At 40.6% G+C, this 15,071-nt stretch overlaps 1 protein-coding gene across 1 annotated transcript in view; it reads right to left on the bottom strand.

Moving 5' to 3' along the window:
• Positions 1-15,071, bottom strand: part of AFF2 (AF4/FMR2 family, member 2) — a 257,496-nt gene that overhangs the window by 109,075 nt on the left and 133,350 nt on the right. The gene's annotated exons all lie outside the window — the stretch shown is intronic.

The following is a 15,071-nucleotide window of genomic DNA, read 5'->3' as shown; positions in this document are numbered from 1 at the left end:
TTCAGTCCATCTATATTCCTCTCCTCAGATCTCTCATTAACTTCAACCAAAGAGGAGTGAGAAAACAGAGCTGGCACAGCTGCATGCTGCAAAAGGAACCCCCTAAACTGACTGCTGTGTTCACCTGAGGTTGAGGACCATTTCCTAGTATTTAAAATAAGCTACTCTGGTAGTGGTGGCTGATCACCGAGCAACATAGGAATTTTTGTTTTGCAGCAGCCATTCAAAACTTCAGTTAAGAGTTTACCACAGCTCTGTAGAAAGACGCATTCAGAACTGGAGACAGAAAATTAGATGACAGATAAACTCCAGTAAGAAGACAGATAACAGTTACTAGAGAAGCATCTATTGCCCAGAGTTCACTTGTGAGAGAGTACCCACGAGGCTATAACTAGGAAGAACACCAGACCGCTCCACTGTTTCTAATTAGGGAGGACATCCTTCATTTTATAGCTCCTGTGGTCTAATTTGTAGAGAGCCATATCCCCTAAAGCTTTCTGTAAACCAAATTAAAACTCATTCCATCAAGAAGTTTTAGCAATATACGGTCTCTGATCACAATACATACTCAGGGTCATAGAGCTGCTTCAGCAGTCAGCTGGGGGCGTGTTCTTTTTTTTAGGGCTATTCTTTTTCCTTTTTATTAGGAAACAGCAAATTTCTTCTAGGAAAATACATTTTAAAGACCAGAGAATCTGGTTCTGTTTAAACAGTTATTCATAAGAAGGAACAGTACATACAGCTCTCTACTGATTTTCCTGGTATTCTCTTGACTTATAATTAAAACATTTTTTCCGCTACTTTTTTAGTTAAGACACCTCAAAGCTTCAGCCAGCTCAACAAACATTGCTAGCAATTTTTTCTCTGAATGAAAAAAAAAAAAAAAGTTAGCTTAGGGCTTTTTAGGAGACTTAAGACTCCACGAATGCTTTTGAAGTTTGCAGTCGCTTCTCAATCCAGAAAACATTCATATCATGTGCAGCAGTGACACAAACATCCTATGACCTACTCTACTGGTCTTTAACCCAGCTCTGGACAAGGAGAGTAAATTCAGTCTGTATGCCCATTCAGTCCTTGGCCTCTATGTCACCACTATCAACAAGAGTGCCAATTAGGATTACAGCTTCTGGATTTGGACACATGTCCATTAGACTCTGATTGAGACCTTCAATTCACTTCACACAGGCCACTGAATAGCTCTGAGAGTGTAATGACTTTTGTTCACTACAAATCTGCCTTGAATTTGAACTGGTAACCTGAAGGTGAAAGGGTCCATCATCCTATTGTTAGTGCAGCCTGTGCCAGCCAAAGTCCCATTCTCAGCTGTAAGAAGAATTTGGTGTCACTTGGTTGCTAAACTTCTTACACACACACACACACACACACTTTCCTGAAAAATCTTCCCTCTTCATCTCTGTGGGATCAAATATAAATGCACAAGTAACTACCCATGCAGCTGGCATGGCTGCTTGTATCAACCAATGGCGCAAACACTATTAGATGCTTATTTCCTTCCACATGCAAAGCGGCTGAGCCAAATTTCTTCAAGTAAGATTTCAAGAAAGTATTTATCATAGCTGGTGTAATTACGGAATTACCTGTGAAAAACCACAAAGGATGAGGGATCTAATAAATAAGTGGAAAACTACAGCATAATATAATATCAAACAAAATGTCTGCAGTGAAAATATTCCACTAGGTAAAGGTCACATATCTCCTGCCTTGAGGAACAGCACAGCACACTTTGAATGCAGGCAAGGTGAGACTTTGCCTATATTATGTGAGGGTATTTTGATAAACATTCCCAACTTGTTTCGACAACAGGTGGCCAATATGGCAAAGTCTTTCAGACTGGTTCACAGTAGCAATTTGATATTAAAAACTGACCAGTAAGCAATTTGATAGGCTGGCCCCAAAATGCTAAGAGCTATTAACCTTGAGAAGCTTATGAAAAGGGGATGCCCTGGGGCACGCACCATTGCCTGGGTGAGTCCCCAAATTCGCAGGACGGTGCTGCTCACCACTCTGCTTGCTACACCCGTGTCCTTTCTTTCCCCTCTGTATTCTTGTCTCTTTCATTATGCCTTTATCCACTCATTTCAAATAAAACAAATATATTCACTGTTGTTTAAAGGCTCATCTACATTTCCTGTGAGTTATTTTCATCATCAGTACTCTATTAAAGTTATTTCAAAGTAAACTGGTGAGACAGCGAGCAAGAGACTGTGTAGCACTACGTCATGTGTCTTCTCAAACCAGTTAAATCTCAGCAAGAAGTTAAAAAAAAGAGATCTATTTAAAACCAGATTAAGCTCAAGCTGCTAAAGCATAATAAATTGCTCTATTTTAACTGACTGAACTGTGCACACTTAGAATACAAGGGCATATTTCATTTGGGTTTATGCAATTGTTCAGTCTACTTTTCTACCATTTCACCCATCACCAGATGAGAGAACTTGTCAGGCAAAATTGTAGCTAATGATGTTTAATGGTAGCTAAGCCCGACAGACTTGTTTATTTCTTTTCTTCTTTTTTGTTGCTTTACTCTCGCTGAAATAATGAAAATATTACATGAACAACTTCTATATTATTTGCAGGAAAAGCTTCCATTACCAATGCTAGGTAACATAAAGCTTTATCTGATTTATACAGCAATCTATATAAATCTACTTTTATGTTTTATTTGATTCCAGCCATTAGGCTGTGCTAGGAAGTAATTCTAAAATATCTATCACAGTGGCAATTCACTGTACTATACCAAATTAATCTACATAAATCTATACCTGTGTGCAGGGAACCAGCATGGTAGCATCACCAGTATGGAGGAGGAACGGATGCCAGTAATTCTACTTGTATGCTTTCTAGGAAGTTCAAGTTTTTTCCAAACCACTGAGCAGAATACAAATGTCCCCTGTCGAAAAATTCTTCTGTCTAAATTAACTGTATCATCATTAGCATAGCTCTTACATTTTAAATTTCAGAATATGAAACTGCATATTAGGAGAGGTATTTCCTCTTTATGACTGATCTAAAGTCAGAGAGCTGGAGCACGAATGGGCTGTTTGGAACAGAATATCCTTTTAAAAACCTGTATTCCTTACTGATTTAGAGTTCCTTACATAGCTGAAGCCAGTGTGCTTTGTACAGCTGAATGAGGCCAGCTGGCAAAGTAGGAGCGTATCAGTATTCTGACTGCTTTTCTTTTGTTTGAATATTACCTCAGTGGCCATACACTAAACGATGTGAACTTGATGGGTTTGACTATGACCTCAGCTAAACTGAACAATATGAAGCTGGCACATCTGTAATCTCAGGCTTGCTATTTTTCAATTTACTTTTCACCTGATTTGTATTAAGATGTGGTTCAAATTTTAAAATCAAAATAAAAAGGGCCCTTCTGCATTCCAAATCAATCAGCAAATGCTGGCATGCCAGAAGGCAGGCTTCATCTGCCTCTTCACACCACATTTGGTGGATCCCTGACTTATGAGAGCTTGATTTCTAAATGTTTATGCAGAAAGAAATGCTTTACACATCCGTTCCTTCTCAGATAGCCTACAGGGATTTCTGGCAATGCTTTTTTTTTTTTTTTTTTCCCCTGCCTTCCAGGTTTTCTCCCTGTGGACGCATAAAGACGTAGTGACAGCAGGAGTAGGCTCAACTCGCAGTGAGCAGCATCCGTACATATTATTGCTATTGACTCCATGAGATAAGCTGGACATCTGTCTTTACTTTTAGCAAGTTCCACAAGGATAAACATGAACATGAATGTGGGCTGCCCACGGACGGTTTACTGGTGCTCTTTTATAGCCCCATCCCATCGCTGGGCTTTTGTCACTTTTGTCTGAGCTATATTTCAGCCTCGGGTCACAAGAGTTCAAAACATAGTCAATTAATCAAATGGTTTCTATGAACATAACTGTGGTTCAATAACTGTTTCCTATTCAACATAACCAAGGAAATGAAAGGAGGAGGTTAATGTGGAGATAACTAGGTTACGTGTGGAGCTTTAAGCAGCAGTCCTTGATTAGCCATCATCAGACAGGGCGTTTTATCGGTGGAGTTATTTTATGTGAGACTACAGAACAAACCGAGGACATTTATGGCCTTATCCTGCTCTCAATAAAGTTGAGTTCTTCCATTGACTTACACCTACTGGTTCAAGATCTATGATCTTGACAATAAAATTAACACAGCAGCAGAAAAACAAAAGAAGGAGATATAAAACCTCTCTCTTACAATGCACTGTGTTTACACTAAGAAAGATATAGGATTCAAGTCTCTAAGGTGAAATAACTGCTCCCAAGGGGAGGGGAACTGAATATGGGACATGGCAGCTAATATACTAAAATGATGGGGAGAAGGGTATTACATCAGCGCAACAGGTTTACATGTGTTCTATCAGTGATATGAGGTGGGGTTTGTAAAGCTGCTGATTCCAGCTGGTGAAACTGGAAGGCCCAAATTCCTTGATCTCTGCTGCCTAAACATGACTTGTCGACTGGGGTGGGAAGCAGCATGCTCAGCCTGCCAGCCACCCATTTAGGAGGGCTTTTTGCTGTCTCACCCTTATAAAAGTGCTGGGATTTTGCTTCACATCACCCAAGTCTGTTAAAAAGGGGCCGAAACAAGCCCTCTAAGCAGCATGAGAATTCTTCTTTTTGATGTGATAAAAAACCATAAATATGTGTTTCTAACCACTGAAGACAGCAAGATTTGGAGGGCTTAAATGGAAAAAGCTAGTTTAGATTGAGCCAATTCTGGATATTGCCGCACACGTCAAATAGCACTTCACTTGACAAATGGTCTCAAAGAAATCTATGGGGCTATTCAGGGAATAAGGTGGTGTTTGGTATGACTAAGGAGATTAGAATCTGGCCCCTGTTTTATTTTCAGAGAGATTTCAAACATGTGTTTCTTCTAATTTTCCCTTCCTTCTAGGATTGCTGGTATTCACTTGGCCTGGCTTTAGAGGCAGAGGGATGTGAAAAACAGCACCAGTAAAAAAAATTATAACCTCTCTAATACATGACCAAAATAGTCGTCGTCCCGTGTGTCCGCCCTCCCCCCCCCCCCCGTAAAATATGTGGCATAAACAAATTCCATAACGATGCTATGTGTTATAAAAGTTTTACTGGCACTTGTTTGGGATTACCCGCATAACTCGCTTGTGAGTTCACTACTCATGGGTAATGCACTCATCACAAATGCATGCTAAAAACCAGCTTATGTAAAAGTCCTATTAGAGTCTAACACAGATTAAACAAACAGTTTTTTTACAGAAGCCTCTTATAGTACAGACGTTCACAGAAATGATAAAAACCTTAGTCTATAATTGGCAATGTTTTCATTAGGTTTATCCCAAAAATCCTGTATTAAATTCCATAAGTTCTTAACCAGTGACATGTATACCCACTCTGCAATTCTGTATTTTTCCCTTCCCTAGCTCTAACCACACCTTGGTGTCATATCATACACATGTGGCTGCACCCAGAGAGAACATGGTCCCTTGTACTATGTCAGTACAAAGACACAGTATAAAAGAGGCCTAGCTCTAGCAACTGTACTATTTAAACTGAAAAGACAGAGAATGGGAAAAAAAACATTATTCCTGTTTACAGACTGAGAACTGAGACATAATTTCCAAAAGGTCATACAGGAAGTCCCTGTTAGGGCTGGAATTAAAATCAAATTCTCCTGAGCACCAATCCAGTGCCTTAACAACAAATTCGTCTTCCCCCAACATCTGTGTTTTTCTTCATCTACTGTATTCCACACTCATCCCTGTACCATTTCAACACCTCTCTTTAGTACTGTAAGTGACGTGATTAGTACCTGTATTGACTTAAAGCATCACACACACAAACTGCACACCTGGACAAGAGAATTCGTGAGGAGCATGAGTAAGGTTATCAGGCCATGCACTCTGGGTCAGGAAGTGGCAGTTAAGTTTTGCACAATAACCATTACCAACCAACCACGTAAACTTAGTCTAAGGCAACTCCTTAGCCCCACAGAGAACATTGCAACAGAAACAGGAACAGAGCTCATGCTAACTGGGCAGAGTTAAGCTGATTTTCCTCATTTTTCTTTCCTACTTTCCCCTGCTTTCTTCTCTAAGCATCTTCTGACTCATGATGGTGCATGTGGGGATTATACAGGCAACAGTCATACCTCTTGCATTGCCACATTCAACCAGAAATAAGACCACCACCCAGAGAAGTTCCTCTGGACAATTCTGTGCCTCCAACTACACATCCTGCTTAGACAGAATTAGGGAGAATTTGTGTAATTAACCTAAGATTTCTTATTTTTTCTGAAAAAAAAATGGAAAGGGGCATGAAGACACCCAAAGTACCTGATTTTTTTCTCTAAGTAAATTTTTCCTCCCAATTTTCAGGTGAACAGTCTGTGAAAATTTATGACAAAAATGAAAAATTTTAGGCAATGTTTTACAGGCTATTTTTCTATTAACTTACATATGAGAGAACTCTAAAACTTGGTATGAATTAAGGTTAACCCTTAAAAGAAGCACCTAATTTGCCATCACAGCAAAAAAGTGAGATTAAGAAAATGCTTTGCTGAATTGCTAGGCATATTAAGTATTAATGCAATATAGTTATTTCTAAGGAAGGTTGAAACATTAAACAAAGAAGAACACATTGTCCTTCTAATTTTCAGAATGATTTCCTACCTAAAGATAGACATATCACTTGATTTTCAGTCACTTCAGAGCAAGTAACTTTCTCTAAAACCCAAAGAACGTACCTGCTATTAACAATCTCAGCAGTGTCTAATAAAAAACCACTTAAGCCCAAACTGTACTTAATTTATATGATGCGTAGCTGTAAGTTATCAACCCCAGAATCCTGTGCAGGAATTAAATATTCAGTTTTTCTTTACTGATTCAAGTACAATTTTTATCCCTCAATTGTGCAGGCTTCACAGCAGGGGGGGAAACGGTCAAGTCAACCCTCCAGCAAGAAAGTCTGTATCATGGCAGGTGCTGGGAAGAGGAGAGACGCAAGTCTGCTCAGGGAAGCTGGACAGGTAGGAAGTTTACAGACTTTCACAACATTCTCTGTTGTCAATGCAGGAATAAACATGTCATCTGTTTCACTATTTTTCACTGTTTGGCAAAGCTATCAAATTGCTGAAAAAAATTTTTTTTTTTTTTTTTAGCATAGGCAAGTACATTGCTGAAATGGGTTAGAGCAGGAGTGGCAACGCCTGAATCAATAGAATAGATCAGATGAGCTGGATAAATGCTAAGTGGAAAGCTATAGGAAGGACAAACACACATATTCTGCTTAGAATATATTAAAAAAGAAATGTCAGAGGACCAGTCGGTCTGGGGAAGGGGACGGAAAAAAGGAAGGTAATAAAGCAATAATCTCAAACGCAGCTCTGGAATTACCCAAAGTCTGCAGTGCTCTGTAGGGATTTTAAAGAGCACATTTAGAAAATTTGTTAGGAATTAGGAGAGCAGGGTCAATAAAGTTAAACTCTGTCAATAATCACTCTGTAATATGTACAAGGATCTTCCACCACAGTGCCTGAGGGCTACCCCTGAACTTAGAGCTGAACTTTTCAAATTTAAAAAGACCCATTTATTGCAGCAAGTCATTTGAGCAAATCTTATTATGGAAAAAGGCCTAAAAATAGGGCTGTTTTTTTAACACTCAGGACTGACACACACACCCTGAGAGCATCTATGGACCAAACTTTGCCAAGAGGAATATTTAATGAGAAGTTTTTAAGTCATTAGCCCCGCCATAACAGCACCTCATGTCACTGCAGGGATTTGGAAGGCCGAAGCAGGCCACACACGGCGTGACCAGGTTATCAAAACACGGGGCCCAACTCTGCACTTGGCTTGCTGGAGACCAGCAACCTGTGTGACGGCCAGGGAGGGAGCAGGACCCAGCCGCTCCCATACCCGGTCGTCTTCACACCTCCGAAGAGTTAAGGCCGTGTCTCCAGTGCGTCACGGTGTGCTGGAAGGGGATTTTTACCTCACGCTGAGCAAACCGGTGCCGGCGCAGAGGCAGCCCAGCGCTTTGCCCCGCTTAGCTGAGCGTGACGCGGCGGCGGCCATGCCACAGCGCTGCTGGCCGAGGCCGGCGTGGGCCGAGCGGACGTGGCAGCTCCTCAGCGCTGGCTTGGGGAGCTCTAACGCGGGGTGACACCTCAGCTGTCCCCGCGGCTCGCATCCTCCCGGGCGCTTTTGAACATCACCCCAGCCACAAGCATTAGGGATACGTGGCATACGGCCTGCAGGGGGAGAAGGGCTACAAACATTCATTGCAAGCTTAAATTTTACTCCAGTATTTACATAAAGCATGTGTTCCAGTTAAAAAGCCCTCCACTCTCTCTTCTCTAATTCAAAACACTGTGGTAGTACGGGATGCTGTTAATGCTGAATTGCTACAGATACCGACCGCCTGAGACAACAGCCACTTGAAGCGTTTCACTCCCTTTGAAAATATCTAAGGTGAAGGGTAAGAGTTGTGCATTACGCGACATCAAAGAGTGAAATAAGAAGTAGGTTTTTTTTTTTAAGAGAACTACCTAAATCGTGGATGTTTTTAAGAGGGCTATCTAGGCCCTAGAACTGGATCTTGCTCTTTTTTCTCAGATGACATTCCAACAGTCTTGTTTATTGTTAAATGGTTCCATGGTGCTAATCTGCAACAGTATGTTACCAGAAAACAGAAAATGCCCAGAAGTACTTGATAAATGTGGTTCTTAAAAAGGACCTTCACGTCCTTCAGATGAATGACTCTAGTAACTCCACTGAGATGACTTGTATGACTAAGCATACTGGGATCCTGCTCCACTGTTAACTCATTCAACTTATCCAGCAATGCGGCAGGGCAAATGAATACACCACAGTTCATACTTGCAGCAGATTTAGCTTTTGGGCATCGCATGTGAAAATACGCACTTAATTTCAAAACTTTCAGCTTTAAGTTAACTGCTACTTTCCAGTCAGAAAAATCCCACAAAGATGCACTCTGTCACGCCTCATACCAAACAGAGTTTTGCTGCTGCTTTAAAAATGGCCTTCAGGAACTCAGTCCTAAAGACACTCACCACTGAAGTCCTAACCCGATGAGGCATGAGATCACATGCACGTGCACATGAGATTACAACCAAGAGTTTGCAACACACCACACTTGGGTCTACCTGCAAGCCCCTTCTTTCTTCAGCAGGAAATTTTGTTTCAGCACAATTTGAGGATTTTGTCGACAAAACCCCACCAGGTCTTCTACAGGTGCATGCCCGTGAGCACCAAAACACATCAGCACCATCTGGACTGAACTGAATGCACTTGGGAACTGCTAGAGTACCCTGAAGGCTGTCCTGGGCAGGCACAGCAAATCCCAGTGCACAGTAAATTAAAGAAAATGTGCATGTGTTTCTGCATGGGAAACATGACAGGTTTGTGACAAACCCACTGAACGCTGCTCACAAGCTCTGTGGGACTGGGTGCTCTCAAGTGCTGAACAATCTGCAGTCTAAAACCTTGAATGTTTAATTCTGCGTCCCTGCTTCATTCTGCTTGCTTACGCTTTCCAAAACTCAGTGAAATCAACTGCAGTTTGAGGGATACTAAGACTAAACATGCTTTTCTTCTGAGTACAAGTTCTGGAGCTGTAAATGATTAATATTATTAATGGAAAAAATCTGTCATGTATAAACAATATAAACAAACAGTAACAACCACTTAAATTTGTTAATCTGAGAATTTCTTTTCTCTGATTCTCTTTCATAAACAAAATATTTTTTTCATCAGCCAGTATCCATTATGTTCATCCTTGGTGTAGTTACAAGGCAAAAAATGTGGATTATTGATGAAATAGATCATAATGGCTCTTTCCAAGCCATTATCATTTATCATTTAAATGTGTATTCAATGAGCTTTAATCTGCAAATTTGTCACGATTGGGAGCCATTATGATTTAAGAGATTCATTGTGTTTGCTTTATTCTTCTTTTAATACGATGCATGGTGTGTGTTCTGTAGACTACATGTGAAGTAATTTTACCTATCAGAATGGACTTTTAAAAAACTTAGTACAGATGTACAACAGCTGTTTATTAAAGCCCTTGGTCTTTAAAAATACAACAATGCTGAAACACCATATTGTTATACTAATAAATGAGTCCTGCAAAATCTTCATAACCAGGTATATTGCTCTTCTGAAAAGTGTCAATCTCCCATTACTTCTAAGAACAGCACCATGACCAGTCATATGCGAGATTTCAACTATATAAATTTTCTCCAGTCCCCTAAATAGGTACTTTTTCTACTGGTTGAGACAAAGCAAACAAAATCAATGAATGCTCCCTGGTATTAATCAGTCTGAGCTGTGTACCATATATTACCAAGGATCCAACCAACATTAATCCTTGTGTAGTTTTTTTTAATTCACAAGAATCAATTAATAATAAGAAGAATAGTATGTAACACTTTGGCTAAAGCAAAATAGCATAGAAAGTTCTGTATTTTGGAGAAGGAAGGTGATGTTGGATTTTTAGCTCAGTGTTTGCATAGCTGCACCATTTTCAAAACTGCAAGAAATGTCAGCAATTGGCAATACATGAGCTTTTACTGGTTTTTGGCTATGGCAGATTAATTCCATATCCAGTTTGTATATAATTCACTTAACACCTTTTCTTACTCAAGTTTTGCAATTTCCTGAATAAAATCCCTCTGAGAGTGAGCTGCACACCATCTGAACAAACTCCCCTTGTAGTCTCCAGGAACATTGCTGTTTGCTTTGAAAGAAGACATGATGGGTAAATGCAGAAAAGCTTATTGACCCAGAATTCAGATCATCCTCTGGTTGTGATCTCCCTGTCCTTCTTGACATTATCCACGAACGCTGTGTGGTGGGAAGGCTCCTCAGCCACGCAGGAGGCAAGATACCAACAAGAGATCAGAACTGTCCATACCATAGCATGATTTACCTCATGCCTTTTCTATTTTGCAGCAGGCTGCTCTTAACTGGTTTGGGGTGGGGACAGTGAGGCAAGTGATATGCACATGATTGACAGCTGTGCCAAGATGAGTTGGAAACGGTGGCCTCTGAAATGGCTGTAAGACATCGTGCTCCTCCTGGGTAAGCAGCCTACAGCCTTGCTGCGGTGTGGCTGCCCTGGAGGAGCTGAAAGCTCACCAAGCCACTGCAGGGCTTGGGAGCAGGGAGGCTCTGCGTGCCCTGGGAGGTGGGCTCCAACCGCCCCTCAGGCCGTGCCTGCAGGATGCTGAAAGAAATGACAGTGCTGAAGGCTTTTCGCATTATACATCGCAATATTGGAATTTCACAAAAAGCGAGCGGATAGCTATAGTAGGACTGCATGACACTGCTGCACCCTGCCCACGTGAGGTGCATGTGGGCACTTTGATGCCACCCTTCAGCATTGTTTGCCCCATGTTCACATATTAATGAATTATTCATGGGTTTTCCGAGGATGGCTGACTTTTGCCTTAAACACAAATATTTCCAAGCATTAAAAGATATGCATCTAAAAATAAAAAAGGAATCATCTATTGGGCTTAACACGAAGTAATATCACATAAAAGAAAGTATTTTTTAACAGCACATGTCTGCTTTATGGCACTGGTCTCTTAACTTTGTGCTTATGAGTTAGGGAAACAGCCCCTTGGTGGATTACTTTTCATAGTTTGCTCAGTAATGTGTTTACAAAGCCATTGTTACAACTAGATGCTTATATATTTTGATATACAGCATGCACTACAACAGTACATCTTCAGAGATTTCATGCTTATTTTAAAAACCCATTTAAATGTTTCTTTACCTTCCCTCCCAGCAAAACACAAGTTTATTGCCAGATACTCCAGGGCTCCATAGTCCAGTCTGACAGTAATTAAGGCAGAATTAGTGGTGCTTTGCAGGAAATGGTAACAGTGGCAAGTGTACAACAGGATGGGCCAAATTAATCTCTGACAGCAACTCCTCTGAAATAACTAACTTACTCTAGGAATTAATTTGACACCTGAAATTTCAAATAATGGCCTCTATTTTTAACTGTCTGACTTTACTGAAGCACATAACTCAGAGCCTGAGAAATGTTAAGTGGATTCTGTTTTCCTTTGTTAGAAAACCGCTCATCTACTCACCCACTTTCTGCCATGTATCAAGTCAAGAGTCTACTCCAGAAATCAGTGTTTTGTTAAGATGATACGATGCATTATTTCAACGCAACCTGCACTTGCTTAATGCTTACCTGCCCTTGACAATGGACAGTATTAGTGATAAACATTATCTCTAAACCATGCAGCGAATGATACAAAACACATCACCCCAAAATTTGTGTTTATAAACATCTGAAATATTTACTCTGATCCTATAATTATATAATACACCAATACATAACAAATCCAATACTTTGGCAGTACAGTCTAAAGAAAACTACAGAAATTACTTTTCTGTGCATGCCTTCTACTTGAACTCAGACCCCAAACATGGTCTTAGGATTTTGCAGTAAGTTTGGACACTAAGCTTTGACAAAACTCTCTCCATCTACCTACAGTTGTTAAACTTTCATCTAGCTATATATAGTACCTACAATCCAATCTGATTCTGCAGCCTTTATCTAACTGTACAGAGCATCTAATCCAATTCAACGGTATCTATTTGTCCATTAAGAAACCTCCTTTATCTGATATGTAAAATCTATACATTTTTACGATTTTTTTTTTTTTTTGTGAAGAAGACAGCAGTCCCTACAGGGCCTTTAGAAAGAAGGGCTAGTGGCTGCTAGGAGGCAGCATCCCCCTGTGTGTGGTGGGGGGTCGTTGTGGTCCTTCCTCGCCTTGGGAAGGGGAGCAGCGCCCTCAGAGCATCCTTAGGACCCTTGGGTGTTTAGGGAAAGCCACAGGTTAGCATGAGACGGTGTTGCAACCTGATCTTCAACGTTATTTGATTTTGGGATGAGAGAGATTCCTGGATAAAGTGGAAAAGAGCAGGAAAACCTTTATGTGACCCTCAGCACCTTCTCCCTTCAGGTTACAAGTGTATTCTGCTCTCCATGGAAAAAAACCAACCTCCTTTCGCAGTGAAGGACTTGCACTATTATCTCCCTCTGACTGTTGCATTGATCAGATTGGAAAATGAGTAACTTTTATCACACTTGATCTGAAATAGCACTATCTAGCTAATGTTTATCCCTTTACATCTACAGAATAGATAATTGCATGGATCCTGGGAGTCAGACACGACACTGTGATGTCTCTTTTGATCCCTGGTGTCAGGTTAAAGGAGAAAAAAAATAGAAAGTTAACCTGTGATTTAACACTGACCACTGTCTGGCTCCTGCTACCAGTCTGGTCTGGGTGGTTTAGATCTTTGCGAGTGCATGTCTGGCTCCCTTCTCACCACGCAGGTTTGCTTGCTGCTGCCTCTAATATCAGAGTCTGTGCTGGATTCTGTAGCATGTGCTTTACTTTGAATTGCAACGGATTTTTGCCTAAAAAAATCAAGACACAGTTTTCTGGTTTGGGTTTTTTTTTTCATTTTTCTTTTCCTTATTTTTTTCAGGTACAGGGAAAGGCAGATTATTTCAATTAAGAGCCTGTCACTGACAATTGTAAGCAACCTTTCTTCAGTTCACTGCAGCAGTTGCAGTTTTAAGTTTCTCCCTGCTTCTGTCAGGTTCTAATTTTCAAGGCCCCGTTGCCATGGCAGCAAGTTGGAATTTTAATCCAGTACTAAAGGTCAAGACAGGTCACCAGTTTCAGTTCCTCTTCAATCTCCCCATAAAGAGCCACAAAAAGAAGCTGAGATAAAGGTCTGACCTAACAAAAAATTCCAGTCTAGCACACAGCTAGACTTGAAGCTATATGATTTGTATAGGCTTTCAAATTTGTCTGGAACTATTGAAATTCATGCTAAATCAAATATGGGCAGCACTGATTCGCATTCCTCTCTCTCTGCAGAAAAGCACATATATGTCCTTAAAACACAGTTATGTGCACGTAACTTATCAGGGATGCCCAAAAAGCAAATACTTCAGTAGTCTAACAGGTAAATAGCTGTGAAAGCAATCCCCTCATTACTGGAGATATTTACTACTTTTGCAGACTCAGATGAGCCTGACAGCTGCATTTAAGTCTTTCTTGTCAATATGAGGTAGGTGAGTCAACATCTTTCTTTCAAAACCTGTAAAGATCTTTTTGTGAAGCATTTTGACTAAGCATGACTTTCCAGTAAGGGACAATTTCCTAAAAGCTAAACTACCTTCATATTTTGTTTACTATTTTTATCTTGAAGGATAAAAAGCTCCTGTGGAAATTAGGAAATAACTTTTTATTTGCCAATTTTCTAGGCCCCCTCCTGTGTTTTCCATAACATGGATTTTAATTAAACAATTGGTTTGCGCCTACCGGAGTAAGGCTACAGACATCTCTCTCCTCCTCCAGGGCTACATCATTTTTTTGGGAAGCTGCGGTTACAGCATTAGGAAAGTCTCAAAATGCATTTTTCGGAGATGCATGCACACAAGTGAGGGAAGCAGCTCTTCCTCTAGGAATTTAGAACAGTAATTAGCCTGGCAGTGGGGAATATTTTCCTTTTTCACTGTTTGGGAGTATCTATTTGTAAGGTAAAGCTATTCTGAATCTGTGGCTCCAAGGGCTATCCAAGACGGAGGATAATGCAGCGAGCATGGCCTAGCCCCATGGGGTGTTGTGAGAACTTCACTTCATAAAAAATAAGCCCTCTGGCCACAAAATTGATAGGCTTTGGAGCCCTGCTGAGCCCTCAGCCCAAAGGATAATGGTAGCAATATAAGTTCCTCTGGATGGAGAGTGTAAAGCTGAGAAAAATGTAGTGGATTATTGGGGTTGTCAGAGGGATTCAGAGGAAAGATGCAAAGGATTAAGTTGTGATATTAGGAAAAGTGGCTGTTAGTCTTACCTAGGATATTTAGGACACAAATTGGGAGTTTCAAGCCCACTCTGGTATTATGAATGCCAAGCTTCCTGGCAAAATCCATTCTTCTTTCAAGCTTATCACCCATGTCCGATTATGACTATTTTGC

Source organism: Haliaeetus leucocephalus, unplaced genomic scaffold (genome assembly GCF_000737465.1).
Source record: "Haliaeetus leucocephalus isolate CR32 unplaced genomic scaffold, Haliaeetus_leucocephalus-4.0 Scaffold262, whole genome shotgun sequence".
In the NCBI taxonomy this organism is placed as follows: domain Eukaryota; kingdom Metazoa; phylum Chordata; class Aves; order Accipitriformes; family Accipitridae; genus Haliaeetus; species Haliaeetus leucocephalus.
This window is presented reverse-complemented; position numbering and strand designations above follow the sequence as displayed.